This window comes from Paramormyrops kingsleyae, chromosome 13 (assembly GCF_048594095.1).
Source record: "Paramormyrops kingsleyae isolate MSU_618 chromosome 13, PKINGS_0.4, whole genome shotgun sequence".
In the NCBI taxonomy this organism is placed as follows: domain Eukaryota; kingdom Metazoa; phylum Chordata; class Actinopteri; order Osteoglossiformes; family Mormyridae; genus Paramormyrops; species Paramormyrops kingsleyae.
Genome location: NC_132809.1, coordinates 5,408,155 through 5,418,846, shown reverse-complemented (window position 1 = coordinate 5,418,846; position 10,692 = coordinate 5,408,155). Strand labels below are relative to the sequence as shown.

The 10,692-nt window shown below is 35.6% G+C and overlaps 2 long non-coding RNA genes across 2 annotated transcripts; one reads left to right on the top strand and one right to left on the bottom strand.

Moving 5' to 3' along the window:
- Nucleotides 1–3,048: 3,048 nt before the first annotated feature.
- LOC140578255 (uncharacterized) lies at nt 3,049–4,469 on the bottom strand. Its single transcript, XR_011982353.1, has 3 exons — nt 4,350–4,469; nt 4,013–4,220; nt 3,049–3,653 (listed from the first exon to the last, which is right to left on the bottom strand). It is a non-coding gene; the product is annotated as an uncharacterized lncRNA (long non-coding RNA).
- A 1,094-nt stretch (nt 4,470–5,563) lies between these two features.
- Nucleotides 5,564–9,431, top strand: LOC140578254 (uncharacterized). Its single transcript, XR_011982352.1, has 6 exons — nt 5,564–6,204; nt 6,950–7,003; nt 7,829–7,867; nt 8,117–8,254; nt 8,420–8,641; nt 8,869–9,431. It is a non-coding gene; the product is annotated as an uncharacterized lncRNA (long non-coding RNA).
- The last annotated feature ends 1,261 nt before the right edge of the window (nt 9,432–10,692 follow it).

Sequence of the window (10,692 nt, the reverse complement as noted above, 5' to 3'; positions counted from 1 at the left end):
TAGTTATATACAAACTATGTTGTTTTTAATAAAAATGTTTTTTTTCTCACAAAACAGCAAAAGGAAAGCTGTTTATTTTTCAAACCCAACAGAATACAGTATAACAGACTTTGGCTGACTTTATTATGTGACTGAGCACTAGTCTTAGAACTTTTTTAAGGTAAACACGAGTTGCCTGTAGTAAGGAGAGCAGTTCGACACGCGTATTTCGATGTGATGATTAATTTTTAAACTGTTAAGCCATACATATCGCATTTTAAGAATCATATGAGCGACAAGATGGATTCTATAGTGGCAGTCGACAAGTCGTAATCAATCGCAACAAGATGGATTCTGTCATTCGAACGGAAATGACATAGGGGCTTTAGAGTGGATGGGGCCTGACAGAGGACACGCTCTCTCAGGCCCCTTCTGCAGCCAGACACTCGTGGGACGATCGGGCATGACACAGGAAGTGTGAGGGTCCTTTCAGCATCTGCTGCAGTGGCACTTGCCTGAAGAAAACAGTAATATTCATATCCTTAGTATAACACTGAGATTAAACATTAATTACAACAAAAGAAAACAATAAGTAAACTCACATCTGCATGAAGCATGACCCCACTGGTATTCTCTCAAAAGTGTGCCATAAGCAGCTGCACAACGCAAAATGCTTCCTGAGTTTTAGAGAGGACAGTCTTTACATTTGCTTCTTTAGATTTGATTTTAAATTATTCTGTAATGACTCCACCACATTCCTCCATGGAAAGTTCCAAAGCTCACAAAATATTGATGTCAGTTAGCAGCTGGAAATGGCAGAAGATGGATTTTTGATAGAAAAGGTAAGGCCACTGGCTCCTCAGGTCTTTGACTGAAGGTGGTGGTGTTGCATTTAAATGTTGAGGCAGAAGACAGAACGTAGTCTCCATTAAATTTTGCACTTCAGCTCTATCTACTCCACCCATACCTCCTGACTGTAAATCTCCTGTAATCTTAGATCCTCCATTGTTTCTAGTAATCTAGCAGATTTTTGTGGTTAATGCAACACATTTCCATTAGTGGTTTAAGGATAAAAGCATCCATGTAAGGAAGACACACAGCATGATGTTTCTGTCACGCCTTGCTCCTTCGATCCTCCTGTGTGCCACGCTTCCCTCGTTAACTTCATGTGAAATCCCGATGTCATCAGCTGTTTCTTGTTATTTCCAATTAGTCTTGTGTATTTCAGTCCGCGTTCAAGTATGTTTCCCTAGTCCTGTCATTAATGTCTCTGGGTCGCTGATGTCTGTTCATGTTCCTGATCGTATCCTGACCTCATTAACCCTCTGGAGTCAACGGCATCGTCGGCAAATGCCGAGTATCTTTCTTGTGTATTTCAGTTCATAACTCGCTGAAATCTTATTATAGAAGCATGAAAAAAACGCTGACTAAATCTGTAATCTGTCTTCTTTTCAAAACGTCCATTGTCGGAAGTATTAAACTTTTTAAAATTAGGTTAAATCGGTAAAAAAATAAACCATGTCACCTTACTTTGTTTTACCTGCATTGGGTAGTACCGCCGGCACCCGAAGATCACTAATCACATTCTAAATAGCCACATTACCGCGTATTCAAATCGCATTCGCATGGTAATTCGATGAACAGCGCAAAGGTGTAACGCGATCCAGATACATCCCCATCAGCGCCATAAAAGTGTGTGTGGGGGGGTCAATGGTTCATTCATACACATGAAAGTTGTAAGATATTCAATGAAAAAAGCCAGAAATAGTGACATCAGTTAGGTTTTTCTTATTTATCTATCCAACTGAATGTTGCAACTACACCATTTAGTCATCTTCATGTAGCTAAGACTTTGCTGATCAGATATCTGGGATCTGGAACTACCACTTTTGCTTACTATATACTTTTATAATGTTTCTGCAAGTGTTCCAAACTGCATTTTGCAATGTCTACACTTTGATGTCAAATTACAAACTTAACATAAATCTGGCATATTTACAAAGTACACTAAGATTAAGATGAGTTTTATGCCAAAACAAATATATAAGAAATAATGGTAACACTTTATAATAACAGTACATGAATTAGCATGCAATTAGTAATTTCTTCACTATGAACTAATGATGAACTAATGATGAGTTAAGACATGTATTAATCATGAACTAATGAAGAACTAACGTAACTACGACATGAGTCATATGAATTACAGCATGAATAGCACCACCTTAATTCATGTTAGTTCCTGCATGTTAGTTAATATATTAATTAACACTGCGGTAAACTAAATCAAACATGTTCTAAAAGAAAGATGGCACAATGCAAAATTGTTTAGAAATTTGTCACCTGCAGCTGTCACAAACATCAGTGAATGATTTCACCTAACTAATCCAATATACAGTGATGCATTCACAATTAAGAACAATTGTCTCATCCTGTTTTGAGTGATTCTACTGCTGCCGTCCTACAATAATGCATTCATTAAGCAGATGCAATTTTCCAATTTAAAATCAGTGTTAGCATAGAGATGCTGGTTATCGCTTTGGTTGTTATGGATCGGTTTACTGTCATTATATCATTATAATGCACTGAAGACAGATGTTTGTCTTCTGTTCTTGCTCTTCTTTTGAGCCACAATTGCCCCTTCAAAAAGTCAACTTTCCTCCTACCATTCAGTTCCTTCTTCATCCAAATGCAGCCACAGGACCTCTGCTCTTCTACTTCTTTACAAACCACCAAAAATCTTATTTACATGAGCTTATAAAACATGTATAATTGATATATTTTTTTAAATGTCAGGGTTAGGTTATTAAGTCATGACATAATGATGCATTAACAAGTCATGAATTCATGTTACTTTATAAGTAATTAATATTGAGTAAACAATTATGTGCCCCCCCAAGTAAAGTCATGACATAATGATGCATTAACAAGTCATGAATTCATGTTACTTTATACGTAATCAATAATTAGTTGGCAATAATGTGCCTTATTTTGCACCAGTATATCCAAAATGATTAGTTTAAATTACATACTCATCAGCATGTAAAAAAACCCCACAAAGCACAGAAATGAAAAGGTAAAACACACCTTTTATTTTACAAAGGTTTAAATGGCAGTGCACTTTAAATCAAGAGGCTAAGGTAACTTGTATCTTAACCTTTATTTTACTTATGTCTTACACAAAATACAAATGTTCAGCATGTTGTCTTCTAAACAGGAAATTGATGGCAAATGTCTTTTATTATGCGCCCAAGTGGTCCCTGCTTATGTTTTTCCCCAAGCCAGTGAGTCCACTCTATGAGTGAGAGGTGTTCTTTTAGCATCTTCTCTGTCCTATTCCCTCTTAGTCTCCATATGTTCGTTTTGTATGTCAGCCACGCTCTTTCAATGTGTTGTGAGTGAGCTCCACTGTGTGGGTCTACAAACCACTGTGAATGGTTTACTGTGAAATGTCTGTAGCCCATGCTGGCCAAAGCACCCCTGTAGGCTCTCCACTCATCTGAAATAATGGTAGTGCCTGGACGCACATGTTTCACAACTATGGGGACGAGGTGTGCTCTTGATCTTCTTTTCACAAGCCGCAAGATTGGGTGTCTGTGTTTATTCCTCACACCTAGAATGCCAAACACCCATTTCTTTCGCCTCCATGTTGTTGATGCTCTCCCTCGTCCATACTGTAAAAGTTAAATATGTAATTAAAAAAAAAAGAAATACTACATTATCATTATATTCATTTAACATGTTTACACATACAGACGGGTAACAAATTAAAGGAAAGTCTGGGGGAGCTTTATACAAGTGTGGCTGATTTTAATTTCAAAACAAACAAGGTTTACATATACACTCAGTTGGTTATTTCTAGAATAAAAGAAAACAGATGAGAGAAAAACAGATGTGTGCTTGTACATTATTTATATGTTACAAGAAATAGTAAGACATCACAGACATTCCAAAACCAAATAAATGCCAATTAGAAATGTTCAAATGACAATAATAGTGGTCAGCAAATTTGCCTTATAGGTTCTAAATTTACCTTTCTTTTATGACGAAAGTTACTTTCATCAAGAACGGCAAATTCCAGAGCACTTCCAATCATCTGTCCATGTCTTCTTCTGAATCGTTTCATAGCACAGTGGCAAACATTCCTCATGATACTAGCCATCTTAGAGAGTGTTTTGGAGCTTTTTGCAATGCCATCTTGCATCATATCAATTTGTCTGATCCGTAACCCCTGAGTGAACCTGTGAAGTACACAATGATGACTCAATGATGATGGAAAGCTGAGATGTCAAAATTAAAACAATCAAAGAACTTTGAAAGGCATTGTAATATTATACTATACCTTCTCAGCTGTCCAGTAACAGACTCACCTGTAAATGAACATTAGCCAAGATGACAAGCTGAGTTTTGATCTCTCAAAGAGAGACCCTGCTCGCACTGATCGGCTGGTTTTCTTGCCTCGATGACTTTTATGTCTGCACATCCTGTGATGACGATAAATAACAAAAAACACAGTTATGTAGACAAAAGTATTTTTAACACACATTGATAACATTTTTTCTTTTCCCTAACTCTCAGAAGTATCATTATTTCTGTAACATGAAATACAAACGTGATAACATGTAAAATATAAACTTTTAACAAGATATACAGTAAAGCCTGTTTTATTATAACCACCTATTAAAGTCTTTGTGGCAAAGCTGCCTGATACACTGCAGCGTGGAGAGAATGTATTCATGGTGTCAGATATTAAAGATTTTTTAAGACCTTTTTAATACCACTTTACATGAAATATAAGACCAAACCTGCAAAGGAAATACACCCAAACACACGCACACTTAGCTATCTTAATGAAGACATTAAACTTATGTTTTATTATTACTCTATTGTTTTCATATGCAGATAATTATCGATTATATAAGCTTAAAACCTACACCCCAAGCAATATTCTGATTGTTGGATGCATCTTTTTTTATATTGTAATGTAGGAAACTCATAGGCTCTGTAGGCAACAAATATAAATTAATATTAATAAAATCATTAACATTGTTGACAGCTTATCATTACACAAATGACAACACATTTAACTTAGGGGAAAACTGTTCAAACTTAGATGAAGAGAATTGCGCGCAGAGAACATGTCACGCGCCAGCATCAGTGGTGCGCTCGGTTATTAATGGCATAGATTTGCCGCCATATTATTCAAACACACACAATATCTCCTAGGCCGGGGTGGCGAACCCCGGTCCTGGAGAGCTGCAGCCCTGAAGAGTTCAGCTCCAACCCTAATAAAAACTCACCTGCCTGGGGAGGTGGGGGCGGCGTGATATTAGGCAACCCAAGTTTTTCATCTGCGGCCAGATTCAAATTTATATATAGAAGACGTTTATCGATATCGACAGATATTTGTGGAATTTTTTTCGTGGTAATACCACCCAAATAAGACCTATCGAATCTAGATTTAAGTCGTTTTAAGACGCTAATTAGGAAAACCGTATTTACGACATTTAAAACTTTTAAGGACTTTTTTAGGTTGTAGACCTATAATATCCATGGAAAAAAAGATCAACAGTGTATCATGTAATCAAATCTGTAATTTGTTTAACTTACCAATGAAAACCGTCGACATGTCTTCTATTTCTCTCCATTGTCATATTATGGCCACATCTTGAGCACTTTACTCTCCTTGCTAGTAACTTTTTACTTTGAAGCCATTTAATGAGCTTGCGTTTCCTGTTAGTCGTGGGTTTCTGAATCGCGAAAAGCAGCAATTTTGAATGCAACATGACCAGAGAGCTATTGGTGCTAACTACAGTAATTAAACTCAGGTCAGGTGGCGCTAAAAACAACAGAGATTGCCCCGCCTATTTCCGGTGCGATAAGAACCTGCTTCAATCATGCACAAGGGCTTAAACATAATACACACATTAACCCAAGTAAAACTTTATGGTATTGCACCATCTTTGGATGTATATACAAACTGGGATAACTGTAAAGATATCCAAGACCCACCAGAGCTTCACGTAGGGTTTAGAAGTGGAATTACAGTAATAAAAATCCAAACTATGTCATTAGACCACGAGGACGATGGGGTGGCGCCAACCGCACAATTAAGCATAGCTTCGCGCCAATCAACAAATTTGAGCAAGATGGATGAGAAGAGAAAGGCAACGCGTTGTGGGAGGAAAATTACCACACAAAGCAAGTACAGCTCACGTGAATATGGTATGTATTATAAAAATAAAAAATATGGTACGTATTTGTAACATGCATGTTGTTTGATGTACTTTTGCCGGGCTTGCAAACTTGAGTGGCCTGGCTTGAGTGAGATTTTGGTAAGTCATTGTCGCGTTTTCACAGACAAGGCCTAGTCTCAAGTTTTAGCTGAAAACTGATCGCACTGACATATCTTAAAACATTGTTTTGCACACCAGTAACGTTAATGTTTTATTCTAAGGGACGTTTATAAAAGATAGGCTACTTGAAAATCTTAAATGAAATAAGGCCTAATCAATTCAAGCTTTATCTGTAAAACCATGCCATTTTTTATGTATTTAAATTAATCAAAATGCTTTATTATATGCTTTTTTTTATTCTCTACACAGTGAAAAAATAATATAGTATTCATTACAATAAACAATGCACCTCGTTTGTCTACAGTTTCTAATACAGACAGGCATTTTTAACTGTGCCAGCTCTCTACTTCAAAAGTCAGGGCACTGGTCAGGGGATTGGGCATTTTAAGGTATCAATGTTGTCAATCACAAAACCATTTCACTGCATGGAAATGTTTACTCCACAATGCAGTGTGAAAACATAGGGATTATTGATGTAAAATTGTTGTGAAGTTTAGTTGGGCAGTCTATTGAGTGTGAGACAAAGCCATATGTGTGAGTTGGCAGCCCTGCTTATGTACATGTTTTCAGGTGTTTTTTTTAAATACTGAACTATGCTTGCTTCCCCCCTATAGTTGTATCTGCACGCAAGAATGTTCAGACTGAAAGTACAGCTAACTCATCAGAAAGTAAGTCATTTAATATAATTACTGATACATCCATAAAGTTTCATTCATTGGTATTTGTCTCTCCTGAGATATTAAACAGTGTTTTGTCACTTAGCTTGTAAGCGCTGGGGTATAAAAAGTATTAAAGTTGACATTTAACATATTTTAGGGTCACTTAACTAGTTGCTTATTGGCATGCACTTGAATATTAGCCATTTATTAGACTAATTAAGCACATATTGTTGGCTTATCTACATAACCTTATGCTACATCCCTAATCCTACCCAATACCTAAACTTAACAACTACCTTAACTACTAACTATTGATAAGGAGCCAATTAGGAATTTGAGGGAAAAGTTGTAATTAAGTTATAAAGTGTACTCAATTATTATAAAGTGTTGCCATATTAAAGTGTACTCAAGTGAAAGTATACGTACTGTGTACACATTTTCTAAATGAATTACATTTTGATTATATATTTTGGTTTTGCAAAAAAAAAACAAACTCATAGATGTGCTCTAATAACTTTGGTATATGTAGCTATTTTCCATTACAAATATCAACATGAATAGTATAAATATTATGTAAATACGCAGGTCAGTTTGCATAAAGACAAAGTAAAATTTAGGACTTTTTTTATCTTTACAATGGGAAAAAAAAAAAAATTAATTAAATGACTGGTTATGAGGATTGAAAACGGTTGGCTTCTGACATAAGCCATTCTTCCCTATACAGAAATGAAGTTAATCGAAATGCCGGTTTCATGCCAACTTTTAAACTCTGCCTGTTTCTTTGTTCAAATGCTGTATTTTAAGTTGTTTTGTTGATGTTGTTGTTGGTTTCAGGACTTCAGCCTGCAATACAGCAAACCAGTGAAACAGGAGGTTTGTTTGTACCCTTTTCTACATTGCTATGCAAGAAATATGTAAACATTACAGAAAAAATGGGAAAAGAATTGCTGGATTGAAATGTTAATTTAGATATTTCATTTGTGTAATTTGGTTCACAGAAATGTGGCTGTTAATGTGTAGGGTGTAAATTATGTATTTTGACTTAGGCCTAATTCAAGTAGGCCACATTTTTCTTATTCTGCTTTCAGCCAAGTTGCATGTTTCTGATTTCTCTTTTATTAGGTGCACCCACTTTGCAGATTGCTCTTGACAAAGCAAAACTAACAATAGAGATGCAAAAGCAGAAGATTCTTCATCTTCAGGAAAAAGTTGACTCCCTGACAGATGACAAAAATTTTCTCAGAGCAAGATTAGAGGATGGTGAGTATTAAGGTCATGAACTTTAAGAACAATTCTGGCAGTCCGTAAGTTACAACTTGTAATTAGAAGTAATTGTATTTAAATAACTTATTCCTAAATTAAATGTGGTAAAGTCTTTACCTGTAGTTTTGTTCTACACTTATTTTAAATTGTTCTTTGTCATAGCACTTCTGAGGCATGAAGCCGTAATGTCTCCTGGACAGGCACTGTCTGCATCTTCATCCAATACTGCTGCATCCAAGGAGAAGGTGTCCAGTGATGAATCTTCTGATTCCTCAGAATCTTCAGATTCATCAGATTCCGAACCAAGAACAAAGAAGAAGAAAAAGGATAAAAAACGAAGAAACAAGAAAAAATCCAAGAAACTGAGGGTTGATTTTAGAAGAGGTATGTTTATTCAATCCAAAATATTAAAAGGTATAGTTCAACCAGAAGTGAAAATTAAGGTTTTAAAGGCGCAGTATGTAAGAAAAAAATAAATAAAATAATTAATTAAAATAAAATATCCCAAAAACACTAGCGCAGTGTTTTTTTATATATATATATATATATATATAATAATTCTCACCTTTATCGGACTTGTACAACATTCTTCTTCCTTCTTTCCCCTATAGTAAAAAACCCTGAAGACTCCATCAAACGCTACCACAAAGTGTTACACCTGGTAAATGGTGGCTTCACTAAAGCTGAAGCGTACAACAAAATTAATGTTGACAGAAACACAATTGTCATGCAAGCCCCCATTGCTGAGTTGGCAGTTGCAAATCCCGAAGAATACAAAGCAGTGAGAGCCACTTTTAAAATGGGAGAAAGCATCCAAAAATTTTCTGATGTCTGTCTTGCAAGGTGCCTGGCTCAGCCTAATGTAGACATGATAAAAAAATTGAAAGAGAGCAGTGCCCTTCTTGATATATCAAAGAAGTGAGGTATACTTGTTGCTTAAAGGGATAGTTCACCCAAAAATTAAACTTTTCATTTACTCACCCTCAAGTAGTTCCAAATCTGTATGAGATTTTTCTTCTGCTGAACACAAGGGAAGCTATTTGGACGAATGTTTGCAACCAAGCAGATCTTGGGCACCACTGACTGCCATAGTAGGAAAAAATGCTATGGTAATCAATGGGGGCCGAGATCTGCTTGGTTGCGAACATTCTTCCAAACAGCTTCATTTGTGTTCAGCAGAAGAAAAATCTCATACAGATTTGGAACTACTTGAGGGTGAGTAAATGACAAGTTTAATTTTTGGGTGAACTATTCCCTCAATATTCTAACAATGTTTTGTTAATATTGTTAAAAAAAATAAATAAGTTATGCGTAGTTGTAAAGTTGTGTAATGTTACTGTTATTAGTGACCATTCTTCAAACAGTTTTAAAATATTGATTTCAGTTTTGCATATGTTTTAGGTTGAGTTTTATGAAAAATCAAGAGGCAAGTTGTATATTAAAGGTGCACTGCCATTTAAACCTTTGTAAAATAAAAGGTGTGTTTTACCTTTTCATTTCTGTGCTTTGTGGGGTTTTTTTACATGCTGATGAGTATGTAATTTAAACTAATCATTTTGGATATACTGGTGCAAAATAAGGCACATTATTGCCAACTCATTATTGATTACGTATAAAGTAACATGAATTCATGACTTGTTAATGCATCATTATGTCATGACTTTACTTGGGGGGGCACATAATTGTTTACTCAATATTAATTACTTATAAAGTAACATGAATTCATGACTTGTTAATGCATCATTATGTCATGACTTAATAACCAACCCTAACCTAACCCTGACATTTAAAAAAATATATCAATTATACATGTTTTATAAGCTCATGTAAATAAGATTTTTGGTGGTTTGTAAAGAAGTAGAAGAGCAGAGGTCCTGTGGCTGCATTTGGATGAAGAAGGAACTGAATGGTAGGAGGAAAGTTGACTTTTTGAAGGGGCAATTGTGGCTCAAAAGAAGAGCAAGAACAGAAGACAAACATCTGTCTTCAGTGCATTATAATGATATAATGACAGTAAACCGATCCATAACAACCAAAGCGATAACCAGCATCTCTATGCTAACACTGATTTTAAATTGGAAAATTGCATCTGCTTAATGAATGCATTATTGTAGGACGGCAGCAGTAGAATCACTCAAAACAGGATGAGACAATTGTTCTTAATTGTGAATGCATCACTGTATGTTGGATTAGTTAGGTGAAATCATTCACTGATGTTTGTGACAGCTGCAGGTGACAAATTTCTAAACAATTTTGCATTGTGCCATCTTTCTTTTAGAACATGTTTGATTTAGTTTACCGCAGTGTTAATTAATATATTAACTAACATGCAGGAACTAACATGAATTAAGGTGGTGCTATTCATGCTGTAATTCATATGACTCATGTCGTAGTTACGTTAGTTCTTCATTAGTTCATGATTAATACATGTCTTA